This window comes from Schistocerca serialis, chromosome 7 (assembly GCF_023864345.2).
Source record: "Schistocerca serialis cubense isolate TAMUIC-IGC-003099 chromosome 7, iqSchSeri2.2, whole genome shotgun sequence".
Lineage (NCBI taxonomy): Eukaryota > Metazoa > Arthropoda > Insecta > Orthoptera > Acrididae > Schistocerca > Schistocerca serialis.
In genome coordinates, this window is record NC_064644.1 from 618,028,688 (window position 1) to 618,044,906 (window position 16,219).

The window sequence follows — 16,219 nt, forward strand, 5'->3', positions numbered from 1 at the left end:
TGAGATTCCGTTGCTTCACTTCAGGTTTACTGTATACCTTTGACCTTCTTATTGACGATGAAACACAGAATTTGCATCGTAATTAAATACAAAAGGCACAATGCCGACTTCATTACAAGAAGACTGACTCTTCTTACTATCTATGTTATGAACCTCTAGTGTGAGACCAGTTTTAGATTCCGATGCTTCAAATCAGGTGTACTGTATGCCTTGGACCTACTTATTGACGATGAAACACAAAAATTGCATCGCAATTAAACACAAAAGGCACAATGCTGACTTCAGTACAAGAAGACTGACTCTTCTCACTATCTATGTTATGAACCTTTAGTGTGAGACCAGTTTTAGATTCCGATGCTTCACTTCAGGTTTACTGTATACCTTGAACTTTCTTATTGACGATGAAGCACAGAAATTGAATCGGAATAAAATTCATAATGCAGAATGAAGACTTAAGTACAAGAGTACTGGCACTCTAACTTTCTATGATTTTAACCTCTCGTGTGAGTCCAGTTTTAGTTTCCGATGCTTCACCTCATGTTTACTGTATACCTTGGAACTTCTTAATGACGATGAAACACAGAAATTGCATCGGAATTAAATTCAAAATGCACAATGCCGACTTAAGCACAAGAAGACTGACTCTTTTTACTGTCTATGATTTGAACCGCTCCTGTGAGACCAATTTTAGATTCCGATGCTTCACTGCAGGTTTACTGTATCCCTTAATCCTTCTTATTGCCGATTTAACACAGAATATGCATCGGAATTCAATACAAAAGGCAAAATGCCGACTTAAGTACAAGTGGACTGACTCTTCTTACTGACTATTTATTGAACCATTCCTGTGAGACCAGATTTAGATTCCGATGCTACACCTCAGGTTGAATGTATCCCTTGGACCTTCTTATTGACGATGAAATACAGAAATTGCATCAGAAATAAACACTAAAGGCACAATGCCGACTTAAGTACAAGAAGACTGACTCTTCTTACTGTCTATATTTTGAACCTTTAGTATGAGACCAGTTTTACATTCCGATGCTTCACTTCAGGTTTACTGTATCACTTGGACCTTCTTATTGACGATGAAACACAGATATTGCATTGGAATTAAATACAAAAGGCACAATGCCGACTCAAGTACAAGAGGACTGACCCTTCTTACTGTCTATGTTTAAAACCTTTCCTGTTAGACCAGTTTTAGATTCCGATGCATCACTTCAGGTTTACTGTATCCCTTGCACCTTCTAATTCACAATGAAACACAGAAATTGCATCGTAATTAAATACAAAAGGCACAATGCCCACTTCAGTACAAGAGAACTGACACTCTAACTTTCTATGATTTGATCCGCTCCTGTGAGTCCAGGATTATATTCCGATTCTTCACTTCAGGTTTACTGTATACCTTGGACCTTCTTATTGACGATGAATCACAGAAATTGCATCGGAATTAAATTCTAAAGGCACAATGCCGATTTAAGTACAAGAGGAGGGACACTCTAACTTTCTATGATTTGAACCTCTCCTGTGAGTCCACTTTTAGATTCCGATGCTTCACTTCAGGATTACTGTATACCTTGGACCTTCATATTGACGAGGAAGCACAGACATTGCATCGGAATTAAATTCAAAAAGCACATTGCCGACCTAAGTAAAAGAGGGCTGACACTCAAATTTTCTATGATTTCAATCTCTCCTGTGAGTCCAGTTTTAGATTCCGATACTTCACATCAGGTTTACTATATACCTTGGACCTTCTTATTGACGATGAAACACAGAAATTGCATCGGAATTAAATTCAAAAGGCACAATGCCAATTAAGTTCAAGAGGACTGAACTTCACTTACTTTCTATGATTTCAACCTCTCCTGTGAGTCCAGTTTTAGATTCCGATACTTCACTTCAGGTTTACTGTATAACTTGGACCTTGTTATTGATGATGAAACACAGAAATTGCATCGGAATTAAATTCAAAATGCACAATGCCGACTTAAGCACAAGAAGACTGACTCTTTTTACTGTCTATGATTTGAACCTCTCCTGTGAGTCCAGTTTTAGATTCCGATGCTTCACATCAGGTTTACTGTATCCCTTGGATCTTCTTATACACGATGAAACACAGAAATTCCATCGTAATTAAATTCAAAAGGCACAATGCCGACTTAAGTACAATAGGACTGACACTCTAACTTTGTATGATTTGAACCTCTGCTGTGAGTCCAGTTTTAGATTCCGATGCTTCACTTCAGGTTTACTGTATCCCTTGGATCTTCTTATCCACGATGAAACACAGAAATTGCATCGTAATTAAACACAAAAGGCACAATGCCGACTTCAGTACAAGAGGACTGACACTCTCACTCTCTATGATTTGATCCGCTCCTGTGAGTCCAGTTTTAGATTCCGATGCTTCACTTCTGGTTAACTGTATCCCTTGGACTTTCTTATTGACGATGAAACACGGAGATTGCATCCTAATTTAATGCAAAAGGCACAATGCCGACTTAAGTACAATAGGACTGACACTCTAACTTTGTATGATTTGAACCTCTGCTGTGAGTCCAGTTTTAGATTCCGATGCTTCACTTCAGGTTTACTGTATCCCTTGGATCTTCTTATCCACGATGAAACACAGAAATTGCATCGTAATTAAACACAAAAGGCACAATTCCGACTAAAGTACAAGAAGACTGACGCTTGTTACTATCTATGTTATGAACCTTTAGTGTGATACCAGTTTTAGATTCCTTTGCTTCACTTCAGGTTGACTGTATACCTTGGACCTTCTTATTGACGATGAAGCACAGAAATTGCAACGGAATTAAATTCAAAAGGAACATTGCCGACCTAAGTAACAGAGGACTGACACTCAAACTTTCTATGATTTTAATCTCTCCTGTGAATCCAGTTTTAGATTCCGATGCTTCACTTCAGGTTTACTGTATATCTTGGACCTTCTTATTGACGAAGAGACACAGAAATTGCATCGGAATTAAATTCAAAAGGCACAATGCCGATAAAGTTCAAGAGGACTGACACTCTAACTCTCTGTGTTTTGAACCTCTCCTGTGAGTCCAGTTTTAGATTTCGATGCTTCACTTCAGGTTTACTGAATACCTCGGACCTTCTTATTGACGATGAAGCACAGAGATTGCATCGGAATTAAATTTAAAAGGCACAATGCCGACTTAAGGACAAGAGGACTGACACTCTAACTTTCTATGATTTGAACCTCTCCTGTGAGACCAATCTTTGATTCCGATGCTTCAATACAGGTTAACTGTATCCCTTGGTCCTTCTTATTGACGATGAAACACAGAAATTTCATCGGAATAAATACAAAAGGCACAATGCCGACTTAAGTACAAGAAGACTGACTCTTCTTACTATCTATGTTATGAACCTTTAGTGTGAGACCAGTTTTAGATTCCGATGCTTCACTTCAGGTTTACCGTATCCCTTGGACCTTCATATTGACGATGAAACACAGAAATTACATTGTAATTAAATACAAAAGGCACTATGCCGAATCCAGTACATGAAGACTGACTCTTCTTACTATCTATCTTATGACCTTTAGTGTGAGACCAGTTTAAGATTCCGAAGCTTCACTTCAGGTTTACTGTATACCTTTGACCTTCTTATTGACGATGAAGCACAGATATTGCATCGGAATTAAATACAAAAGGCACAATGCCGACTTAAGTACAAGAGGACTGACACTCTAACTTTATATGATTTGAACCTCTCCTGTAAGTCCAGTTTTAGATTCCGTTGCTTCACTTCAGGTTTACTGTATACCTTTGACCTTTTTATTGACGATGAAGCACAGATATTGCATCGGAATTAAATACAAAAGGCACAATGCCGACTTAAGTACAAGAATACTGACACTCTAACTTTCTATGATTTGAACCTCTCCTGTGAGTCCAGTTTTAGATTCCGTTGCTTCACTTCAGGTTTACTGTATACCTTTGACCTTCTTATTGACGATGAAACACAGAATTTGCATCGTAATTAAATACAAAAGGCACAATGCCGACTTCATTACAAGAAGACTGACTCTTCTTACTATCTATGTTATGAACCTCTAGTGTGAGACCAGTTTTAGATTCCGATGCTTCGAATCATGTGTACTGTATGCCTTGGACCAACTTATTGACGATGAAACACAGAATTTGCATCGCAATTAAACACAAAAGGCACAATGCTGACTTCAGTACAAGAAGACTGACTCTTCTCACTATCTATGTTATGAACCTTTAGTGTGAGACCAGTTTTAGATTCCGATGCTTCACTTCAGGTTTACTGTATACCTTCAACTTTCTTATTGACGATAAAGCACAGAAATTGAATCGGAATAAAATTCATAATGCAGAATGAAGACTTAAGTACAAGAGTACTGGCACTCTAACTTTCTATGATTTTAACCTCTCCTGTGAGTCCAGTTTTAGTTTCCGATGCTTCACCTCATGTTTACTGTATACCTTGGAACTTCTTAATGATGATGAAGCACAGAATTTGCATCGGAATTAAATTCAAAAGGCACAATGCCGACTTAAGTACAAGAGGACTGACACTCAAACTTTCTATGATTTGAACCACTCCTGTGAGTCCAGGTTTATATTCCGATGCTTCACTTCAGGTTTACTGTATACCTTGGACCTTGTTATTGATGATGAAACACAGAAATTGCATCGGAATTAAACTCAAAATGCACAATGCCGACTTAAGCACAAGAAGACTGACTCTTTTTACTGTCTATGATTTGAACCGCTCCTGTGAGACCAATTTTAGATTCCGATGCTTCACTGCAGGTTTACTGTATCCCTTAATCCTTCTTATTGCCGATTTAACACAGAATATGCATCGGAATTCAATACAAAACGCAAAATGCCGACTTAAGTACAAGTGGACTGACTCTTCTTACTGACTATTTATTGAACCATTCCTGTGAGACCAGATTTAGATTCCGATGCTACACCTCAGGTTGAATGTATCCCTTGGACCTTCTTATAGACGATGAAATACAGAAATTGCATCAGAAATAAACACTAAAGGCACAATGCCGACTTAAGTACAAGAAGACTGACTCTTCTTACTGTCTATATTTTGAACCTTTAGTATGAGACCAGTTTTACATTCCGATGCTTCACTTCAGGTTTACTGTATCACTTGGACCTTCTTATTGACGATGAAACACAGATATTGCATTGGAATTAAATACAAAAGGCACAATGCCGACTCAAGTACAAGAGGACTGACCCTTCTTACTGTCTAAGTTTAAAACCTTTCCTGTGAGACCAGTTTTAGATTCCCATGCATCACTTCAGGTTTACTGTATCCCTTGCACCTTCTAATTCACAATGAAACACAGAAATTGCATCGTAATTAAATACAAAAGGCACAATGCCGACTTCAGTACAAGAGAACTGACACTCTAACTTTCTATGATTTGATCCGCTCCTGGGAGTCCAGGATTATATTGCGATTCTTCACTTCAGGTTTACTGTATACCTTGGACCTTCTTATTGACGATGAATCACAGAAATTGCATCGGAATTAAATTCTAAAGGCACAATGCCGATTTAAGTACAAGAGGAGGGACACTCTAACTTTCTATGATTTGAACCTCTCCTGTGAGCCCAGTTTTAGATTCCGATGCTTCACCTCAGGATTACTGTATACCTTGGACCTTCATATTGACGATGAAGCACAGAAATTGCATCGGAATTAAATTCAAAAAGCACATTGCCGACCTAAGGAAAAGAGGGCTGACACTCAAATTTTCTATGATTTCAGTCTCTCCTGTGAGTCCAGTTTTAGATTCCGATACTTCACATCAGGTTTACTGTATACCTTGGACCTTCTTATTGACGATGAAACACAGAAATTGCATCGGAATTAAATTCAAAAGGCACAATGCCAATTAAGTTCAAGAGGACTGAACTTCACTTACTTTCTATGATTTCAACCTCTCCTGTGAGTCCAGTTTTAGATTCCGATACTTCACTTCAGGTTTACTGTATACCTTGGACCTTCTTAGTGACGATGAAGCACAGATATTGCATCGGAATTAAATTGAAAAGGCACAATGCTGACAAAGTCGAAGCGGACTGACACTCTAATTTTCTATGATTTGAACCTCTCCTGTGAGTCCAGTTTTAGATTCCGATGCTTCACTTCAGGTTTACTGTATCCCTTGGATCTTCTTATACACGATGAAACACAGAAATTGCATCGTAATTAAATTCAAAAGGCACAATGCCGACTTAAGTACAAGAGGACTGACACTCAAACTTTCTATGATTTGAACCTCTCCTGTGAGTCCAGGATTATATTCCGATTCTTCACTTCAGGTTTACTGTATACCTTGGACCTTCTTATTGACGATGAATCACAGAAATTGCATCGGAATTAAAATCTAAAGGCACAACGCCGATTTAAGTACAAGAGGAGGGACACTCTAACTTTCTATGATTTGAACCTCTCCTGTGAGTCCAGTTTTAGATTCCGATGCCTCACTTCAGGTTTACTGTATCCCATGGACCTTCTTATTGACGATGAAACACAGAAATTGCATAGGAATTAAATACAAAAAGCACAATGCCGACTGAAGTACAAGAGGACTGACACTTCTTACATTCTATGATTTGAACCTCTCCTGTGAGACAGGTTTTAGATTCCGATGCTTCACTTCAGGTTTACTGTATCCCTTGGACCTTCTTATTGACGATGAAACACAGAAATTGCATCCTAATTTAATACACAAGGCACAATGCCGACTAAAGTACAAGATGACTGACTCTTTTTACTGTCTATGTTTTGAACCTTTCCTGTGAGACCAGTTTTAGATTCCGATGCTTCACGTCAGGTTACCTGTATCCCATGGACCTTGTTATTGACGATGAAACACAGAAAGTGCATCGGAATGAAATGCAAAAGTCACAATGCCGACTTAAGTACAAGAAGACTGACTCTTTTACTGTCAATGCATTGAACCATCAGTGTGAGACCAGTTTTTGATTCCGAGATCTCATTTCAGGTTTACTGTATCCCATGGACTTTTTCTTGACGATGAAACACAGAAACTGCATCGGAATTAAATTCAAAAGGCACAATGCCGACTTAAGCACAAGAAGACTGACTCTTTTTACTGTCTATGATTTGAACCTCTTCTGTGAGATCAATTTTAGATTCCGATGCTTCACTGCAGGTTTACTGTATCCCTTAATCCTTCTTATTGCCGATTTAACACAGAATATGCATCGGAATTCAATACAAAAGGCAAAATGCCGACTTAAGTACAAGTGGACTGACTCTTCTTACTGGCTATTTATTGAAACTTTCCTGTGAGACCAGATTTAGATTCCGATGCTTCACCTCACGTTGAATGTATCCCTTGGACCGTCTTATAGACGATGAAATACTGAAATTGCATCGGAAATAAACACTAAAGGCACAATGCCGACTTAAGTACAAGAAGACAGACTCTTCTTACTGTCCATCTTTTAACCCATCCTGTGAGACCAGTTATAGATTCAGATGCTTCACTTCAGGTTTACTGTATCCCTTGGACCTTCTTATTGACACGTGAAACACAGAAATTGCATCGGAATTAAATACAAAAGGCAGAATGCCGACTTAAGTACAAGAAGACTGACTCTTCTTACTGTCTATGTTTTGAACCCTTAGTATGAGACCAGTTTTACATTCCGATGCTTCACTTCAGATTTACTGTATCACTTGGACCTTCTTATTGACAATGAAACACAGAAATTGCATTGGAATTAAATACATAAGGCACAATGCCGACTCAAGTACAAGAGGACTGACCCTTCTTACTGTCTATGTTTAAAACCTTTCCTGTGAGACCAGTTTTAGATTCCGATGCATCACTTCAAATTTACTGTATCCCTTGCACTTTCTAATTCACTATGAAACACAAAAATTGCATCGTAATTAAATACAAAAGGCACAATGCCGACTTTAGTACAAGAGGACTGACACTCTAGCTTTCAATGATTTGTACCTCTCCTGTGAGTCCAATTTTAGTTTCCGATGCTTCAGTTCAGGATTACTGTATACCTTGGACTTTCTTATTGACGATGAAACACAGAAATTGCATCCGAATTTAATACAATAGGCACAATGCCGACTTAAGTACAAGAGGACTGACACTCTAACTTTCTATGATTTGAACCTCTGCTGTGAGTCCAGTTTTAGATTCCGATGCTTCACTTCAGGTTTACTGTATACCTTGGACCTTCTTATTGACGATGAAACACAGAAATTGCATCGGAATTAAATTCAAAAGGCACAATGCCGATTAAGTTCAAGAGGACTGACACCCTAACTTTCTATGATTTCAACCTCTCCTGTGAGTCCAGTTTTAGATTCCGATTCTTCACTTCAGGTTTACCATATACCTTGGACCTTGTTAGTGACGATGAAGCACAGAAATTGCATCGGAATTAAATTCAAAAGGCACAATGCCGACAAAGTCGAAGCGGACTGACACTCTAACTTTCTATGATTTGAACCTCTCCTGAGATTCCAGTTTTAGATTCCGATGCTCCACTTCAGGTTTAATGTATCCCTTGGACCTTCTGATTGACGATGAAACACAGAAATTGCATCGGAATTAAATACAAAAGGCACAATGCCGACTTCAATAAAAGAAGAACAAGTTTTCTTACTATCTATGTTATGAACCTTTAGTGTGAGACCAGTTTTAGATTCCGATGCTTCACTTCAGGTTTACCGTATCCCTTGGACCTTCATATTGACGATGAAACACAGAAATTGCATTGTAATTAAATACAAAAGGCACTATGCCGAATCCAGTACAAGAAGACTGACTCTTCTTACTATCTATGTTATGAACCTTTAGTGTGAGACCAGTTTAAGATTCCGATGCTTCACTTTAGGTTTACTGTATACCTTTAACCTTCTTATTGACGATGAAGCACAGATATTGCATCGGAATTGAATACAAAAGGCACAATGCCGACTTAAGTACAAGAGGACTGACACTCTAACTTTCTATGATTTGAACCTCTCCTGTGAGTCCAGTTTTAGATTCCATTGCTTCACTTCAGGTTTACTGTATACCTTGGACCTTCTTATTGACGATGAAGCACAGATATTGCATCGGAATTAATTTCCAAAGGCACAATTCCAACTTAAGGACAAGAGGACTGACACTCTAACTTTCTATGATTTGAACCTCTCCTGTGAGTACAGTTTTAGATTCCGATGCTTCACTTCAGGTTTATTGTATCCCTTGGATCTTCTTATACACGATGAAACACAGAAACTGCATCGTAATTAAACACAAAAGGCAAAATGCCGACTTCAGGACAAGAAGACTGACTCTTCTTACTATCTATGTTATGAACCTTTAGTGTGATACCACTTTTAGATTCCGATGCTTTACTTCAGGTTTACTGGAACCCTTGGACCTTCTTATTGACGATGAAACACAGAAATTGAATCGTAATTAAACACAAAAGGCACAATGCTGACTTCAGTACAAGAAGACTGACTCTTCTCACTATCTATGTTATGAACCTCTAGTGTGAGACCAGTTTTAGATTCCGATGCTTCACTTCAGGTGTACTGTATGCCTTGGACCACCTTATTGACGATGAAACACAGAAATTGCATCGCAATTAAACACAAAAGGCACAATGCTGACTTCAGTACAAGAAGACTGACTCTTCTCACTATCTATGTTATGAACCTTTAGTGTGAGACCAGTTTTAGATTCCGATGCTTCACTTCTGGTTTACTGTATAACGTGAACTTTCTTATTGATGATGAAGCACAGAAATTGAATCGGAACTAAATTCATAATGCAGAATGAAGACTTAAGTACAAGAGGACTGGCACTCTAAATTTCTATGATTTTAACCTCTCCTGTGAGTCCAGTTTTAGTTTCCGATGCTTCACCTCATGTTTACTGTATACCTTGGATCTTCTTAATGACGATGAAGCACAGAAATTGCATCGGAATTAAATTCAATAGGCACAATGCCGACTTAAGTACAAGAGGACTGACACTCAAACTTTCTATGATTTGAACCTCTCCTGTCAGTCCAGGTTTATATTCCGATGCTTCACTTCAGGTTTACTGTATACCTTGGACCTTGTTATTGACGATGAAACACAGAAATTGCATCGGAATAAAATTCAAAAAGCACAATGCCGACTTAGGCACAAGAAGACTGACTCTTTTTACTGTCTATATTTTGAACCTTTAGTATGAGACCAGTTTTACATTCCGATGCTTCACTTCAGGTTTACTGTATCACTTGGACCTTCTTATTGACGATGAAACACAGAAATTGCATCGGAATTAAATACAAAATGCAGAATGCCGACTTAAGTACAAGAAGACTGACTCTTCTTACTGTCTATATTTTGAACCTTTAGTATGAGACCAGTTTTACATTCCGATGCTTCACTTCAGGTTTACTGTATCACTTGGACCTTCTTATTGACGATGAAACACAGAAATTGCATTGGAATTAAATACAAAAGGCACAATGCCGACTCAAGTACAAGAGGACTGACCCTTCTTACTGTCTATGTTTAAAACCTTTCCTGTGAGACCAGTTTAAGATTACGATGCATCACTTCAGGTTTACACTATCCCTTGCACCGTCTAATTCACAATGAAACACAGAAATTGCATCGTAATTAAATACAAAAGGCACAATGCCGACTTCATTACAAGAGAACTGACACTCTAGCTTTCAATGATTTGTACCTCTTCTGTGAGTCCAATTTTAGTTTCCGATGCTTCAGTTCAGGATTACTGTATACCTTGGACTTTCTTATTGACGATGAAACACAGAAATTGCATCCGAATTTAATACAATAGGCACAATGCCGACTTAAGTACAAGAGGACTGACACTCTAACTTTCTATGATTTGAACCTCTGCTGTGAGTCCAGTTTTAGATTCCGATGCTTCACTTCAGGTTTACTGTATACCTTGGACCTTCTTATTGACGATGAAACACAGAAATTGCATCGGAATTAAATTCAAAAGGCACAATGCCGATTAAGTTCAAGAGGACTGACACCCTAACTTTCTATGATTTCAACCTCTCCTGTGAGTCCAGTTTTAGATTCCGATTCTTCACTTCAGGTTTACCATATACCTTGGACCTTGTTAGTGACGATGAAGCACAGAAATTGCATCGGAATTAAATTCAAAAGGCACAATGCCGACAAAGTCGAAGCGGACTGACACTCTAACTTTCTATGATTTGAACCTCTCCTGAGATTCCAGTTTTAGATTCCGATGCTCCACTTCAGGTTTACTGTATCCCTTGGACCTTCTGATTGACGATGAAACACAGAAATTGCATCGGAATTAAATACAAAAGGCACAATGCCGACTTCAATAAAAGAAGAACAAGTTTTCTTACTATCTATGTTATGAACCTTTAGTGTGAGACCAGTTTTAGATTCCGATGCTTCACTTCAGGTTTACCGTATCCCTTGGACCTTCATATTGACGATGAAACACAGAAATTGCATTGTAATTAAATACAAAAGGCACTATGCCGAATCCAGTACAAGAAGACTGACTCTTCTTACTATCTATCTTATGAACCTTTAGTGTGAGACCAGTTTAAGATTCCGATGCTTCACTTCAGGTTTACTGTATACCTTTAACCTTCTTATTGACGATGAAGCACAGATATTGCATCGGAATTGAATACAAAAGGCACAATGCCGACTTAAGTACAAGAGGACTGACACTCTAACTTTCTATGATTAGAACCTCTCCTGTGAGTCCAGTTTTAGATTCCATTGCTTCACTTCAGGTTTACTGTATACCTTGGACCTTCTTATTGACGATGAAGCACAGATATTGCATCGGAATTAATTTCCAAAGGCACAATTCCAACTTAAGTACAAGAGGACTGACACTCTAACTTTCTATGATTTGAACCTCTCCTGTGAGTACAGTTTTAGATTCCGATGCTTCACTTCAGGTTTATTGTATCCCTTGGATCTTCTTATACACGATGAAACACAGAAACTGCATCGTAATTAAACACAAAAGGCAAAATGCCGACTTCAGGACAAGAAGACTGACTCTTCTTACTATCTATGTTACGAACCTTTAGTGTGATACCACTTTTAGATTCCGATGCTTTACTTCAGGTTTACTGGAACCCTTGGACCTTCTTATTGACGATGAAACACAGAAATTGCATCGTAATTAAACACAAAAGGCACAATGCTGACTTCAGTACAAGAAGACTGACTCTTCTCACTATCTATGTTATGAACCTCTAGTGTGAGACCAGTTTTAGATTCCGATGCTTCACTTCAGGTGTACTGTATGCCTTGGACCACCTTATTGACGATGAAACACAGAAATTGCATCGCAATTAAACACAAAAGGCACAATGCTGACTTCAGTACAAGAAGACTGACTCTTCTCACTATGTATGTTATGAACCTTTAGTGTGAGACCAGTTTTAGATTCCGATGCTTCACTTCTGGTTTACTGTATAACGTGAACTTTCTTATTGATGATGAAGCACAGAAATTGAATCGGAACTAAATTCATAATGCAGAATGAAGACTTAAGTACAAGAGGACTGGCACTCTAAATTTCTATGATTTTAACCTCTCCTGTGAGTCCAGTTTTAGTTTCCGATGCTTCACCTCATGTTTACTGTATACCTTGGATCTTCTTAATGACGATGAAGCACAGAAATTGCATCGGAATTAAATTCAATAGGCACAATGCCCACTTAAGTACAAGAGGACTGACACTCAAACTTTCTATGATTTGAACCTCTCCTGTCAGTCCAGGTTTATATTCCGATGCTTCACTTCAGGTTTACTGTATACCTTGGACCTTGTTATTGACGATGAAACACAGAAATTGCATCGGAATAAAATTCAAAATGCACAATGCCGACTTAGGCACAAGAAGACTGACTCTTTTTACTGTCTATATTTTGAACCTTTAGTATGAGACCAGTTTTACATTCCGATGCTTCACTTCAGGTTTACTGTATCACTTGGACCTTCTTATTGACGATGAAACACAGAAATTGCATCGGAATTAAATACAAAATGCAGAATGCCGACTTAAGTACAAGAAGACTGACTCTTCTTACTGTCTATATTTTGAACCTTTAGTATGAGACCAGTATTACATTCCGATGCTTCACTTCAGGTTTACTGTATCACTTGGACCTTCTTATTGACGATGAAACACAGAAATTGCATTGGAATTAAATACAAAAGGCACAATGCCGACTCAAGTACAAGAGGACTGACCCTTCTTACTGTCTATGTTTAAAACCTTTCCTGTGAGACCAGTTTAAGATTACGATGCATCACTTCAGGTTTACTGTATCCCTTGCACCGTCTAATTCACAATGAAACACAGAGATTGCATCGTAATTAAATACAAAAGGCACAATGCCGACTTCATTACAAGAGAACTGACACTCTAACTTTCTATGATTTGATCCGCTCCTGTGAGTCCAGTTTTAGATTCCGATGCTTCACTTCAGGCTTACTGTATCCATTGGATCTTCTTATACGCGATGAAACACAGAAATTGCATCGTAATTAAACACAAAAGGCACAATGCCGACTTCATTACAAGAAGACTGACTTCTCTTACTATCTATGTTATGAACCTCTATTGTGAGACCAGTTTTAGATTCCGATGCTTCACTTTAGGTGTACTGTATGCCTCGGACCTTCTTATTGGCGATGAAACACAGAAATTGCATCCGAATTTAATACAAAAGGCACAATGCCGACTAAAGTACAAGATGACTGACTCTTTTTACTGTCTATGTTTTGAACCTTTCCTGTGAGACCAGTTTTAGATTCCGATGCTTCACTTCAGGTTTACTGTATACCTTTAACCTTCTTATTGACGATGAAGCACAGAAATTGCATCCGAATTAAATTCAAAATCACAATGCCGACTTAAGTACAAGAGGACTGACCCTCAAACTTTCTATGATTTGAACCTCTCCTGTGAGTCCAGGATTATATTCCGATTCTTCACTTCAGGTTTACTGTATACCTTGGACCTTCTTATTGACGATGAAGCACAGAAATTGCATCGGAATTAAATTCTAAAGGCACAATGCCGATTTAAGTACAAGAGGAGGGACACTCTAACTTTCTATGATTTGAACCTCTCCTGTGAGTCCAGTTTTAGATTCCGATGCTTCACTTCAGGTTACCTGTATCCCATGGACCTTGTTATTGACGATGAAACACAGAAAGTGCATCGGAATGAAATGCAAAAGTCACAATGCCGACTTAAGTACAAGAAGACTGACTCTTCTACTGTCAATGCATTGAACCATCAGTGTGAGACCAGTTTTGGATTCCGAGATCTCATTTCAGGTTTACTGTATCCCTTGGACTTTTTCTTGACGATGAAACACAGAAACTGCATCGGAATTAAATTCAAAAGGCACAATGCCGACTTAAGCACAAGAAGACTGACTCTTTTTACTGTCTATGATTTGAACCTCTTCTGTGAGATCAATTTTAGATTCCGATGCTTCACTGCAGGTTTACTGTATCCCTTAATCCTTCTTATTGCCGATTAAACACAGAATATGCATCGGAATTCAATACAAAAGGCAAAATGCCGACTTAAGTATAGGTGGACTGACTCTTCTTACTGGCTATTTATTGAACCTTTCCTGTGAGACCAGATTTAGATTCCGATGCTTCACCTCACGTTGAATGTATCCCTTGGACCGTCTTATAGACGATGAAATACAGAAATTGCATCGGAAATAAACACTAAAGGCACAATGCCGACTTAAGTACGAGAAGACTGACTCTTCTTGCTGTCCATCTTTTAAACCCATCCTGTGAGACCAGTTATAGATTCAGATGCTTCACTTCAGGTTTACTGTATCCCTTGGACCTTCTAATTGACAATGAAACACAGATATTGCATTGGAATTAAATACATAAGGCACAATGCCGACTCAAGTACAAGAGGACCGACCCTTCTTACTGTCTATGTTTAAAACCTTTCCTGTGAGACCAGTTTTAGATTCGGATGCATCACTGCAGGTTTACTGTATCCCTTGCACTTTCTAATTCACTATGAAACACAGAAATTGCATCGTAATTAAATACAAAAGGCACAATGCCGACTTCAGTACAAGAGGACTGACACTCTAGCTTTCTATGATTTGTACCTCTCCTGTGAGTCCAATTTTAGTTTCTGATGCTTCAGTTCAGGATTACTGTCTACCTTGGACCTTCTTATTGACGATGAAGCACAGAAACTTTATCGGAATTAAATTGAAAAGGCACAATGCCGACTTCAGTACAAGAGAACTGACACTCTAACTTTCTATGATTTGATCCGCTCCTGTGAGTCCAGTTTTAGATTCCGATGCTTCACTTCAGGTTTACTGTATACCTTGGACTTTCTTATTGACGATGAAACACAGAAATTGCATCCGAATTTAATACAAAAGGCACAATGCCGACTTAAGTACAAGAGGACTGACACTCTAACATTCTATGATTTGAACCTCTGCTGTGAGTCCATTCTTAGATTCCGATGCTCCACTTCAGGTTTACTGTATACCTTGGACCTTCTTATTGAAGATGAAGCACCGAAATTGCATTGGAATTAAATTCAAAGGCACAATGCCGACTTAAGTACAAGAGGAGTGACACTCTAACTTTCTGTGCTTTGAACCTCTCCTGGGAGTCCAGTTTTAGATTCCGATGCTTCACTTCAGGAATACTGTATACCTTGGACCTTCTTATTGACGATGAAGCACAGAAATTGCTTCGGAATTAAATTCAAAAAGCACATTGCCGACCTAAGTAAAAGAGGGCTGACACTCAAACTTTCTATGATTTGAATCTCTCCTGTGAGTCCACTTTTAGATTCCGATACTTCACTTCAGGTTTACTGTGTACCTTGGACCTTCTTATTGACGATGAAGCACAGAAATTGCATCGGAATTAAATTTATAGGGCACAATGCCAACTAAGGTACAAGAGGACTGACACTCTAACTTTCTATGATTTGAACATATCCTGTGAGTCCAGTTCTAGATTCCGATGCTTCACTTCAGGTTTACTGTATACCTTGGACCTTCTTATTGAAGATGAAGCACAGAAATTGCATCGGAATTAAATTCAAAGGCACAATGCCGACTTA